This window comes from Columba livia, chromosome 13 (assembly GCF_036013475.1).
Source record: "Columba livia isolate bColLiv1 breed racing homer chromosome 13, bColLiv1.pat.W.v2, whole genome shotgun sequence".
NCBI classification, from domain to species: Eukaryota; Metazoa; Chordata; class Aves; order Columbiformes; family Columbidae; genus Columba; species Columba livia.
This window is the reverse complement of record NC_088614.1, coordinates 457,547-469,003: the sequence shown is the minus strand read 5'-3', so window position 1 is coordinate 469,003 and position 11,457 is coordinate 457,547.

The window sequence follows — 11,457 nt, the reverse complement described above, 5'->3', positions numbered from 1 at the left end:
CTTCATTTTCAGGCATCATGCCGAACAGGACATCAGGAGAGACGAAACGGCAGTCTGATCTAGAATGCTAATAACCTTGGACATAAAGATGCCACCTTCTTTTTCCCTTCCAGTAGGTAGGCATGAGGTAACAGATGTTGAGGACAAAGTCTGGTAACAATAAGAAAATAGGGATTAATGTTTAAAAACACTATTCAAAATGTCAAGAAATTGAGCATGAAAAAATTGAAGGTTGATTCAACTCTTATTCTGCAGTACACCTCCCCACAAGTGGCCCACTGATATCAAGAATGCCTTAGCCAGGTCTTAAAGGCCAAGCTCACCACTTTGCAAAATATCAGTACAAATCCCATGCACCAGGTGGAGTTTACATAGAATTTAAGAGGCTTGTAACCCTTGCATCAGCTTCTTGCTCAGGGATCAATTTTTGCCTTAACATACAAAGCAAACTACAGTGAAATAAAGGTTATTGCATAGTATTTAAAAGAAAATATGACATTCAGGGAAAAGGTAAATATCATTGTAATCTCTACAGTCTTCACTAAACTAAAAATTAATAGGATGTCTATTAGTTCAGTCAAGAGAGGTCTGTATGCAAAACAGGTCCACAATTACACTTACTTTCATATGAAATCCAAATTTGCTACATAAGTTTTTATATTTGTACGGTTTTGCAATGGAACTGTGTTATTTACCAAGCGAGTTTCCTGCCCCACACTTGGTGTAGTATCTGATCCGTATAACTTCACTCCTTCTCATTAAACACAGGGAGTTCTTAAAAACTTGATATTTCAGCGAGTACCAAGCTTGATTTATGCTCTAGCGTTGAAATAAAAGCTTAAGGTTCTGCACAGTCTACTGATGAACTAGACAAACAACCCAATCAAAAGCATTTTCAGGAAAAGGAGAGACACTGTTCCACTCAGGTACGATATTTAAATCTCTCCCAGAAATGCAGACCCTTTTGCCACAACAAACATCTGTAGATAATAACTTAATACAATCTACAGCTAGCGCCTGGGACATACACATATCGTAAATGGTTTGCTTACTGGTTTTAACATACAGCATCAGTAGCTCTACAGATTTTGATACTCTTTTTCTTAAAATCTTTAGCACATTTGAATTCTTCCGCATGCTATTTCTCTTCTTTCCTGCAATTCAGTTGGTTTGTTTTAAATTCGTTTCAGTGCATTTTAAAACAAGCTGATGTGCGTTAATTTAAAGCAAAATTATATACTGCAAACTACCTGGCACATTTTGGATTCTTCTGTCCTGGGTTTATTTTGATGGATGTCTACTTTGACTGGCAATTTGTGCATGGTATCCAACAAAGCCATGTATTGATTTTTGACTGCTCATATAGGTGCTCATCGAATCAGCTCAAGGCTTTTCACCAAAGCAGGCAAATATAGCAGTAAGGGACAAGGGCCGGGAGGAGGAGCGAGCGACCCAGCCGTGTCCTGGACCACCATCCCCATGGTCCTGCTGCTCAGCACCGGCTCCTGGGGACACGGAACCCTCGCCCCTCCATTCCTGCAACCGGGTAACCCCAGAAAAGAACACAGCCCTCTTTTTGGCATTTGATCTGAGTTACAACCCCCCAGTTTTGCAGTTATGGATACCTTCCTTGCTCCAAATTTCTAGCATAAATGATTTTTGGGTTTACAATCCAATTCATAGCCATTGCCAACCCCAAACTGGGAGTAACTGGCAAAAACACTTCTAGTCAATATTTTACTTGTAAGCTTTGCTCATTCAGAACCTGTTGGAAGCAACAGGTCAATTCTGGGCCATGTGAGGGCACTAAAGAGTACATATATCACATTTATTCTTTTTCTTTGAAGCACCCAAGAGGACACACACTTCAATGTATGGATATGTTCTCACCAGCTAGGACAAGAAGATAGCATGGGCAAGTGCTCAGAGTGGCGGGACTAGAAACAGGAAATATTTGCCAAGCTCCTTTTTCTTATAAAGACTTTCTGTATGATCTTCACAAAGAGCCTTAAGACGCCTTTGTTGTCTCACCCTGCTCATGCAAAACACAGGAAAAAATACTTGTTGCCTAATCCATTACAATATTTTAAGACTTCATTGATGAATATTATTAAGATGTCTAAGTGCCAATTTTTGTTTTCAGGTAGGTGCCTACAACACATCTTAAACTAGAATTTTGCTTTGGTATAGAGAAATTAGACAGTCTTTGGAAACAAGAGCGGAAGTATCATTTAGCTGCTGAATCCTTTTCATACTTAATGTAAAATGTAGAAAAGATCAGTCTTCCCTTCTGCATTATAACCTCCAGCAAAATTCTAATCAGAACAGTGTTAGTATAAATTTATCAGCAGTGCATAGGTTAGAACATACAAAGTATTCGATTTCTTTTCACTGGAAGGAATGTTGAATTAGTAAGATGAAATACATTTGTGATGTAGATCTTGGTGTCCATGGTGATACTGGGCTGGAGTGGAGCACAAAGTGAAGCCAGCTGCACGAGAGGTACTAATCTACCTCGATAACTATTTTAAAACACTTCAGGACTGTAGTGAAACATAAGTTATTTATTTGGGTAGAAGTGATGAGAATCTTAGTGCACAGGCCTGAGGAGCTCACTGTAACTGTTCAAGATTGCAGCTGACACTAGGATTAAAATCCTAATTTAGGAAAAAAGCAGCCTGCTATGATTTCTCATCTCTTTAGGACACCAAAATCCTGTGAGATAGGGTTTTACTCAAAATTGAGAAACCCTTACTTTTTTTTTGCTTGTAATCTACAATCCACATTCCCATCTCCTGTTTTGAACTGTAGGCTGATACCTCAGTTCCAGGAGAGGCTCTGGTACAGTTCACCTCCAAAGTGAGAGCCAGCCTAGTTACTCACTATGGAGCTCAGCTGAGTAACTTCAACTCTGTTCAGCAGACAGAGCTAAGAAAAGGCATGGCTGGCACTAGTGGGGGGTTGGAAAAAGGCCTATACAGACATGCTCCGAGCAGGCTCTCTAACTGTGCAAGACTTCATGCAAACACTTACAGGAAAGGAAAAATATAAATTAATCCTTTTTCACATTTATGTAGTTATTCCTGTTTTGTACTTTATACCTTGTCTCTCAGGACTAACACAGTGCTTTTTCTTTCCAAAGAATTACTAAAGCATTTTGTAAGGGATAACTCCCTCTTCTGTTGATCACCCTACTTTTGACACAGCTTTTGCCAGGAGTAGGAGGAAACTATTATTTTACTTAGCTCATCCTGATGCTGTGCTGTAGCTGGGCTCTCTGCGCTCTGTCAGCTCACAACTGGCAATAAACTCTCCTTGTCCTGCGCGTTACAGCAGCGCTAGTCCTGACTCCTTTGTCATACACCATTAGCCAAGATGCTCCTGTCAGGAGCTGCTCAGAGGTTCCTACGCTTGACAGGAAAAGGCAAAGGGAGAAGGTTTGGGAGCTGGAGCAGGGCTGAAGGGCAACTGGGCTCATTACTCACTTCTCCTTCTGAAACTGCATCCTTATCAGTATGAGACCTTCACCAGGCCCGATTATTTCTGAGATTATCAAACACTCGGTGTAAGGCAGCTGCTCACTGAATTGTCACCATGCCAAATCCAAGTACTGTAATTTTACTGACTGAGCAAAGTCAGCTTGGTTCTTCGATTGTGACTGTTTCTTGTTTTAGCCAATAGAAGTGAATAAATTAAAGTCTCCAAGCTTTCAGATATTATTTTCCACCTGTATGAAAAGCCGAACTGCTTTAAAGCTCAATAAGGTAACAAACACTTAGCAACACACATACTGTGTTCCCATATGCGGTTCCAAGCAGCTTTCCTCAGCGCTCAGTGAGTGTCTTTAGGAAGTGAGTCTGCACCCTCTGCTGCTCGAGTGCTGGGCTTCTCCTGTGCACAATCCAAGTCATCCAACAGAGGCAGGTTTTCTGGAATATCAAAATAAAGAGCAGACCTGTCCACAAATCAGCTGCATTTTTATGTGAGTTGGGAAAGATTAAAGAGCAAAGCTGAATTTCTCTTAAAAGGATGGATTTTTAAGAGTCTGTCCACAACACCTGAACTCCCTTGAAATTATACCAAATAACATGATGCTAAACTCAGTTCCCCTCAGTTCCAGCAGGACAGGGAACTGCTGGAGAGAGTCCAGCGCAGCCACCAAGATGCTGAAGGGAGTGGAGCATCTCCCGTGTGAGGAAAGGCTGAGGGAGCTGGGGCTCTGGAGCTGGACAAGAGGAGACTGAGGGGGGACTCATTCATGGGGATCAATATGGAAAGGGGGAGTGTCAGGAGGATGGAGCCAGGCTCTTCTGGTGACAACCAGTGACAGGACAAGGGGCAATGGGTGCAAACTGGAACACAGGAGGTTCCACTGAAAGGTGAGAAGCAACTTGTTGGGGGTGAGGGTGGCAGAGCCTGGCCCAGGCTGCCCAGGGGGGTTGTGGAGTCTCCTTCTGTGCAGACATTCCAACCCGCCTGGACACCTTCCTGTGTAACCTCATCTGGGTGTTCCTGCTCCATGGGGGGATTGCACTGGATGAGCTTTCCAGGGCCCTTCAACCCCTGACACTCTGGGATTCTGTGATTCTGTAAACTACTTGCCTACAAATAAAACTTTTCACAGCAAATCACATATCGTAACACTAGAAACAAAAGGTTATGTTTCTTAGTGAACTATATGAGCTTAACTCAGAATGCCACCTTAAGCATCCATTGATATTAACAGCTAGAAATAAGCCATATGGTTTCTATCAGGTATTTTTAAATATTATTGAAATTTTTACTTTTTTTTTTTTAAATACACACACAATAATAGAATTTAAAAACATGCACCATCCTCTTTTGTCTGCAGACTTTTTACTCTATAATTTCTGGTTTTCCTCACGCAGTGGTTTGACAGCAGAGTGCTTTATCTGTGCTCAATGACAAACCACATTTCTGCAATTAAGAATACTAAAGAAAAATCTATCCACCTATTCTGTACTTTAAATTATGGAGTTTTTCCTTTCAACTAGTAATCAGAAGCCCCAGGAATATTGCCAATTGTGTGTTTCTTGGATACCAGGCAAAATCTTCCTCTTATTTAGTTCCTTAGTTCGATTTTCTGAGTTAGATTGAAGGCTCCACAAAATATTTAGTCACAGCTTAGAGAACCGCAAAATGGAACAGGTTGCCTTCAGTAACTCTTACCAATGAGACCAGTAGGAAACCAGAAAATGTTATTTTGGGTGTTCAAGTGTAAAATTATTTTCTGATTAACTATTCCATATAAAAATCACATAAGTAACATAGAAGAGGGCTAGGAGATACAGGCCTCTTCATGAAGTTGTTGCTTGTTGCCTAGGAGATGATCTCTACACTTCTTACAGGGTTTTTTCCTCCCGTTTCCTCAGTGACAGACCAGGAAGTGAAGAAATCCTTTAACATGCAAAGCTGCGTTCCGTACTAAAAGACGACGTAGGGTGGTACGAGTCCTGGCTATGTTCATGAGATACTCACGAGAGATGGTTACACTTGGCATTAAATGAAATAGAAAAGCAGCTTTGGCTGCCACTCTCCATAATGCAGCACTTACCTAAACATCCTTTTGCTGCAAGATGTACAGCAAATATAAATCAGCCTCTGATTTCAATTTGTCTGCCATTTACAAATCTTTTTTCCTGCTTGTAGCTGTTACCTGTAGGCTTCAAATTGTATTATTTTCCTTTTTTTGAAAGCATGACCTTATTCTTCTTGCTGTTAATTCTGCGACCAGCTCCACAGTGGAAGCACTGGGTTGTATTCACACAGGTTTCCTGCACAGTACAACACAACCAACCGCCAGAACTGCCTGACCAGGTAGCACGGAGCAGATTTTGCTCAAACTGATGCTTCATTGAATTCACAGAAGTCCCACTAAACTCACAATAATTACCAAAATTATAACCAACATAATTTACTCTCACTTTAGAAGACTGTGTTCCTAAGCATCTGTTTTCAAGTTACTATGGAAACAATTCAACATCCAGATATTTGTCATGACTATTCCAGACGTGTAATTTTAATGAAAACCGTTTAGTCTGGCGAAGCGAAGGGTGTGGGGGGTTTTGGTTGGTATGAGTTTTAGCTGGTTGGTTCTGTTTTTAAGGACACTGTGCAGCAGGGGCAGGTTCTGGACACGCCGCCGTTCCCAAGGCAAAGCTCCGTCCAGCGCACACCGCTCGGGCCCTGCGCGTTCGGCCCCTCACGAGAACACGGAGGAAAAATCACTCCTTTAATGAGATAGCAATTAGCAGAGACAAAATAGCGACCAGAAGGGGAAAGAAGAAACCACCACCACCACCACCCCCCCACCTAAACACACACAAACCACTTCCTCCCCCACTTTTTAAGTTTTTTTTTTCAAGATTTGCTGGTACAAATGAGAAAGGAACAAGAATGTTTTTTGAGCTGCATACTTCAACTTTATCAGAAATGAAGCATGCCCATTTCACCTTGCATTAGGGGGATTAGTTTCTTCACTGATAGAAAGAATAGATTTCAAAGTTGAGAAGTCTATCTGAAGATCCCAAGATGAACCACAATAATTGCTCTGTTACTAGAATGACTGTTTCTCTGATAAGCAAGGCAGGACAGGAAGACTCCTGCAAGCCAGCACGGCCATGCTACACTATTTTCAGCAGGAAAATACCTGATGTCCCGACGCTGCACCAGGAACGCGCACAGCCCTCCGCGCAGAGCCAGTTTGTCTCCACATAACCTCCACATGTCGAGTTTCTGAGATGCAGAAAAAATGTTTTCCGTTTCAATACGCAGCCAGAGACACGAGTGAAAGTCCTTTGCCACAGACTTTTAATGAAGGGAGCCACTGGTGTGTCATGTAACACAAAGCACACCTCCTGATGGTGGCAGTCCTTTCGACACACCATCTTGAAGAACTGCTCTTACCTTTAATCCGAGACGGTTAGAAAGCATCCTGGGAAGAGCTCTGGCCTTGAGGAAAGCCTGCCTGCCTCAGACCTCATGCAGACAAGAGGCATTCTGCAAACAACCCCCATCTCCAGTTCACCAGGGCTCACTTTCCCCCTTCCCAAACCTCTCCTAACAAGTCAGAAATGAGTCATTATTCAAGTGAAGGAGTATGATGGCAAGTTAACAGGTATTCTTCATATTTTGCCCAGAGTACAAAGGTAACAGATAGATGAATAAACACCTTCTGCAGTTAATACTAGAGAAGATCCGCAAGACAATTTTGATATTTCTCTCTGCTAAGTCACGTATTGTTCCCAAAGGCTAAAGAGTTTGTTGGTAGCTGAAAGGCAGACATCTCACACTTTCAGATACTCTGTCCACATTATTTATTCACTGACAGATAAAAAGCTATTCCCGTTTTAACTTGTTATTCAAGCATGTTTCAAGTTGCCAAAGTTTAGGCAGACATTTGGTAAAGCTCCAGACTTCCACTTCTATTGAAATCAACAGTAAAATCGAGATCAACTGGAGCAGGACGGAAGATAAAGCTGTAAAGTAACCTTTAGAACTAACACAAATAATGCCATAGTTATTGGTGGATTGTTAAACAAACTCATAAAAACCTATATATGAGGACAGACTTGCCCTTTAGTGCACAGCTTTGAAATAGCACTCTTAAATTGGTGAAGAAATACTGCCCCAGCCTGTAGAACTGTTCCAATTTGGAAAGCTCCAACCAAATGTGACAATCCACTGTATTTATCTAAATGAAAATATCTATCTTGTACCTAAAACTTTTATCAGGTGATCTCTCTCTAAAATAACACATAATGCTAGACATCAAAGTTTTGGCCATCTAACGGAAGAAAGGAAGCGCAGTCAGTGTCATAATTTAAAGTGAAACATTATTCCCTATTCTTTGTTTTGCAGTCTTTGCACTCATGAAAATAACTGTAAACTATTTTATCTGAGACACGATATAACTGGAAAGTACATGAGCAATAGAAAATATATACAAAAAGCTGAATTCTAACAGTTTCTAATAAATTCCTCATGCATTTCTTGAACACTGACTATCAAAGTGTTGATCTAGCAACAATTTAACTCTTGGCTGTAATGACATTAATTACAAATATAAGCTCAAAGCATAGAGGAAATGATCAGTCATAAGCCATCATCAAGCTGGAATTCAGCAACAGCTCTCAGGAATGCGTTCACCTTCTTCAAGTGAATTTAAGTTGTTAGCACAATTGAAAGATCGGATACTTAGAGCTCAGGCACTCGTTTTGCATTGAACACCACCGATTTGCTGCACACCCTGAAAAATAAAAAAATCTTATATAAAAATAGTGAATGCAAGCCTAACTCAGTTATATTACAAACCATAATAACTAAAAAGAACAACATCTGGCAAGGCCACTTCACACCACATCAAGGGCCTTACCCACATCTCAGCTGCTACATGCACTATACATCCTAATAATCACTGAGTATGATTCCCTGAAACACCGAGACCCTTACACTGGAGAAGGAAGGAAGCTGGACCTCATTCAGGAATTCAAATAATAAAGAGAGATTACAACAGGCCTGGCTGATTTTTTTCAGCGTTGATTTTGCTGACTTTTCCTTTTCTTCCAAAACTGTATTTGAACAAAGGTGGTTTTGTTTTAGTTTTAGTACAAATAATGGTTCTGAAATTCAGAAATTCTTTTGGCAAAAATTAAGTGTATACTTGAGTTGTGGGTAAATGTTTGTGCTACTCACTCCATGTCCCCCTGCCAGCTAACCGTGTGGTGTTTCTCTCTCACTGGATAACCTAAACTTGGAAAAGGTTTATTTTTCCAACTGAAAACTTCCTACAAACATTCACAAGTCTTAAGCGAATCTCTTTTAAAGACAGATATTAAGAGAAATTTCTAAGCAACCATTTCTTTTTGTTTCAAATCTAAAGCTTTAATTCCTATCTATATTAATTTTCACAACACCTTTGCTTACTATCGACATTCAGATAATGTGCTTGTATCAGGCTCCTATTGCAACAAGCTGCGCAGTCCTTAAGAATAAAAATTACAACGCTTACAAAGAAATCAATGATACGGGTTCCAAGTGGCAGCAACTCAAATGGAGAAGGAAACTTTTTGCAATGTCAATTTTTCAATACGTATATGCATGCACACCCTTTTTTGCTTTTTATATACACACATGCCACTTTTTCTTTATTCATCCAGCCCTTACCAAGGGATAAAGTAACAGTACTTCAGAGCTTTCTCCTGAGCTTAGGGTAAAAAAGGCTTCCCATCTTGCTAAAGACCATTACAAATCCAGCTTGATATTCTTAGTACTTTATAACTGTACCTCAGAAGCTGTACGCCAGGCTGGTGTTGAAACTTCCCATTGATCCTGCTCTGGCACACAGAGGAAGGTACCTGACCGAGAGTTTATTGGGAAGATAAAAGATAAAGTTGATGGATTTTCTTTGTAGGCTTTTCTGATCCCTTCCCAGTCTTCCAAAGGGTCTATAGCAACACTGAACACGGTTTGTTCATCACACCAAAATCTCTTCCAGTGAGGAGGGAATTAAAGAACCTTCCCACCCACGCTGCTAACGTGGGATCTGCTGGAAGCTCTGTGATCCCTGACGCCAGCCTTTACGCAGGCAAAAGGTAGGATAATTTCCCCACATAAGTAAAAAACCCCAAAACATCCGATCCAAAAACCCACAAAAACTAAATCCAAACACAAAACACTCCACTTGCAAGAAAAGACCTGTCACATACCCTTCAGATGGAAAACCTGGTAGAGGCCAACTGCCTGGATAACTTGGCGTTTAAAAATGTGGGACTCTGCGAGTTCTTGTTCACTCAGAAGGGAAATCCCTCAAGCTATCTCCCTTCCTCACCCTCCACAGATTCCTACAGCAGAGTCTTCTGAGCTTGGTAGGACACTACCTGACAACGGTCACCTCTTCACTGAAGTCTGTTTTCATTTTGTAATGAAAAATGCACAGCACTTAAAATAAAAAAAAAAAAAAGAACAAAAACAGAATTAAAAGTAAGTATTCAATATTCTGATTTTTGGTCAGTTACTTAGCTATAATCCATCAGGGTTGCAGGGAAACGAAAGGTGACTGACTAGGTTCTGGCACGAGATTCAGTTAACTGAATAAGATGGGGAAAACTATTGCACGTGGCATAAAAAACTAAAATCCCTGGAAATTACAAATAACGCTATGAGATGGTGACAAAAGGCAGAGTCAGTGCTCTGCGGGTGGCTGGATCCCACAGGGCCTAAAGAGGAGAAATTGCCAGACATCAGAGATAACCGGGAGGGACTGTTATTAATACTACGGACCTGTTAGGGAGTGAAGTCAAGCAAGGCCAACAGCACCCAGGTGACCATATTAGTAATACCACGGAAGGCTGAGATTATCTAAGTACAGACGGAGCAAAACTGGGACCAATGGGGAATAAGTAATCAGGGGTGGGTTGTTGACTTGGGAGGAGACTGAGATGAAAAAACAGAGGTGTACGGACAGCAAAACAAGTGCCAGGAAAGGGCAAAAGGAATCAGGTTCGCAGCTGGTGTTACTGGTGCTGCACGGGGGTACCTGTCAGACAGCGCTGGGTTTCATCCCCACAGCTGCTTTCTTTTCAGAGCTGAAAAGTTCTAGAAATCAGACAGATGGCGTGCAGGATACATCAACTGCCATATCTGATGGAACTGGACGCCAAAAAGGTTCAAAGCAATGACCACGCAGGCTCTGTCATTTATTTTTTATTCTGCATTCTTCAGGAGTATTTAAACAGAACACTTTTTTAAGATTTAAATTTGATTCCACAGCATTAGACTAAAGCAGGACTCAGCAATGCCTGCTTCTATTTTCAAGTTAAGACCATGTTAAACACATAAAATAACTTGATAAGGGCTTATTTTTCTTTTGTAGTAACATGAAATCAATCTCTTTCTGTTTTTCTATTGATAAACATAATCAATGCTTATTTGAACTCTAAGGAAGAATTTTAAAATGCTTCATCTTAAAAAAAGAAATTCAACTTGTTTCATATAAAGAATGAAAAAAAAGGTCTGAAACAAGAACTGAATTTGAATGATCCCTTTTAATGCCTGTGTAAGGCCAAAAGAATACCTCGAAAAGCCAAGAATTGTGCAAAACCACACAAATTACACTTCATAAAACCACTGCGTTTCATCACGTTGCGCGATAATAATATTAGAAACTAAATTTAAAAGCTCTTATCTGGAGGATGAGTAAAATAAAAAAGTGGAAAAAGACGCACAAAGAACACAAAGACAATATGCAAGCGCTAACAAAAAGAAGCGGGGGAGAACACAACATTTCAGCTGTGTGCCTAACATGTCCTGTCAGTACAGCCCAAGTCGATGGCAAAAGCAGTTTGCAGGAAGAGGAAACTCTACCTTGCTCTTTACCTGCATTTAAATTTAATAAAAAGGTAATCATCCAAGCTTCTGATTCTTTAGCTCCACTTG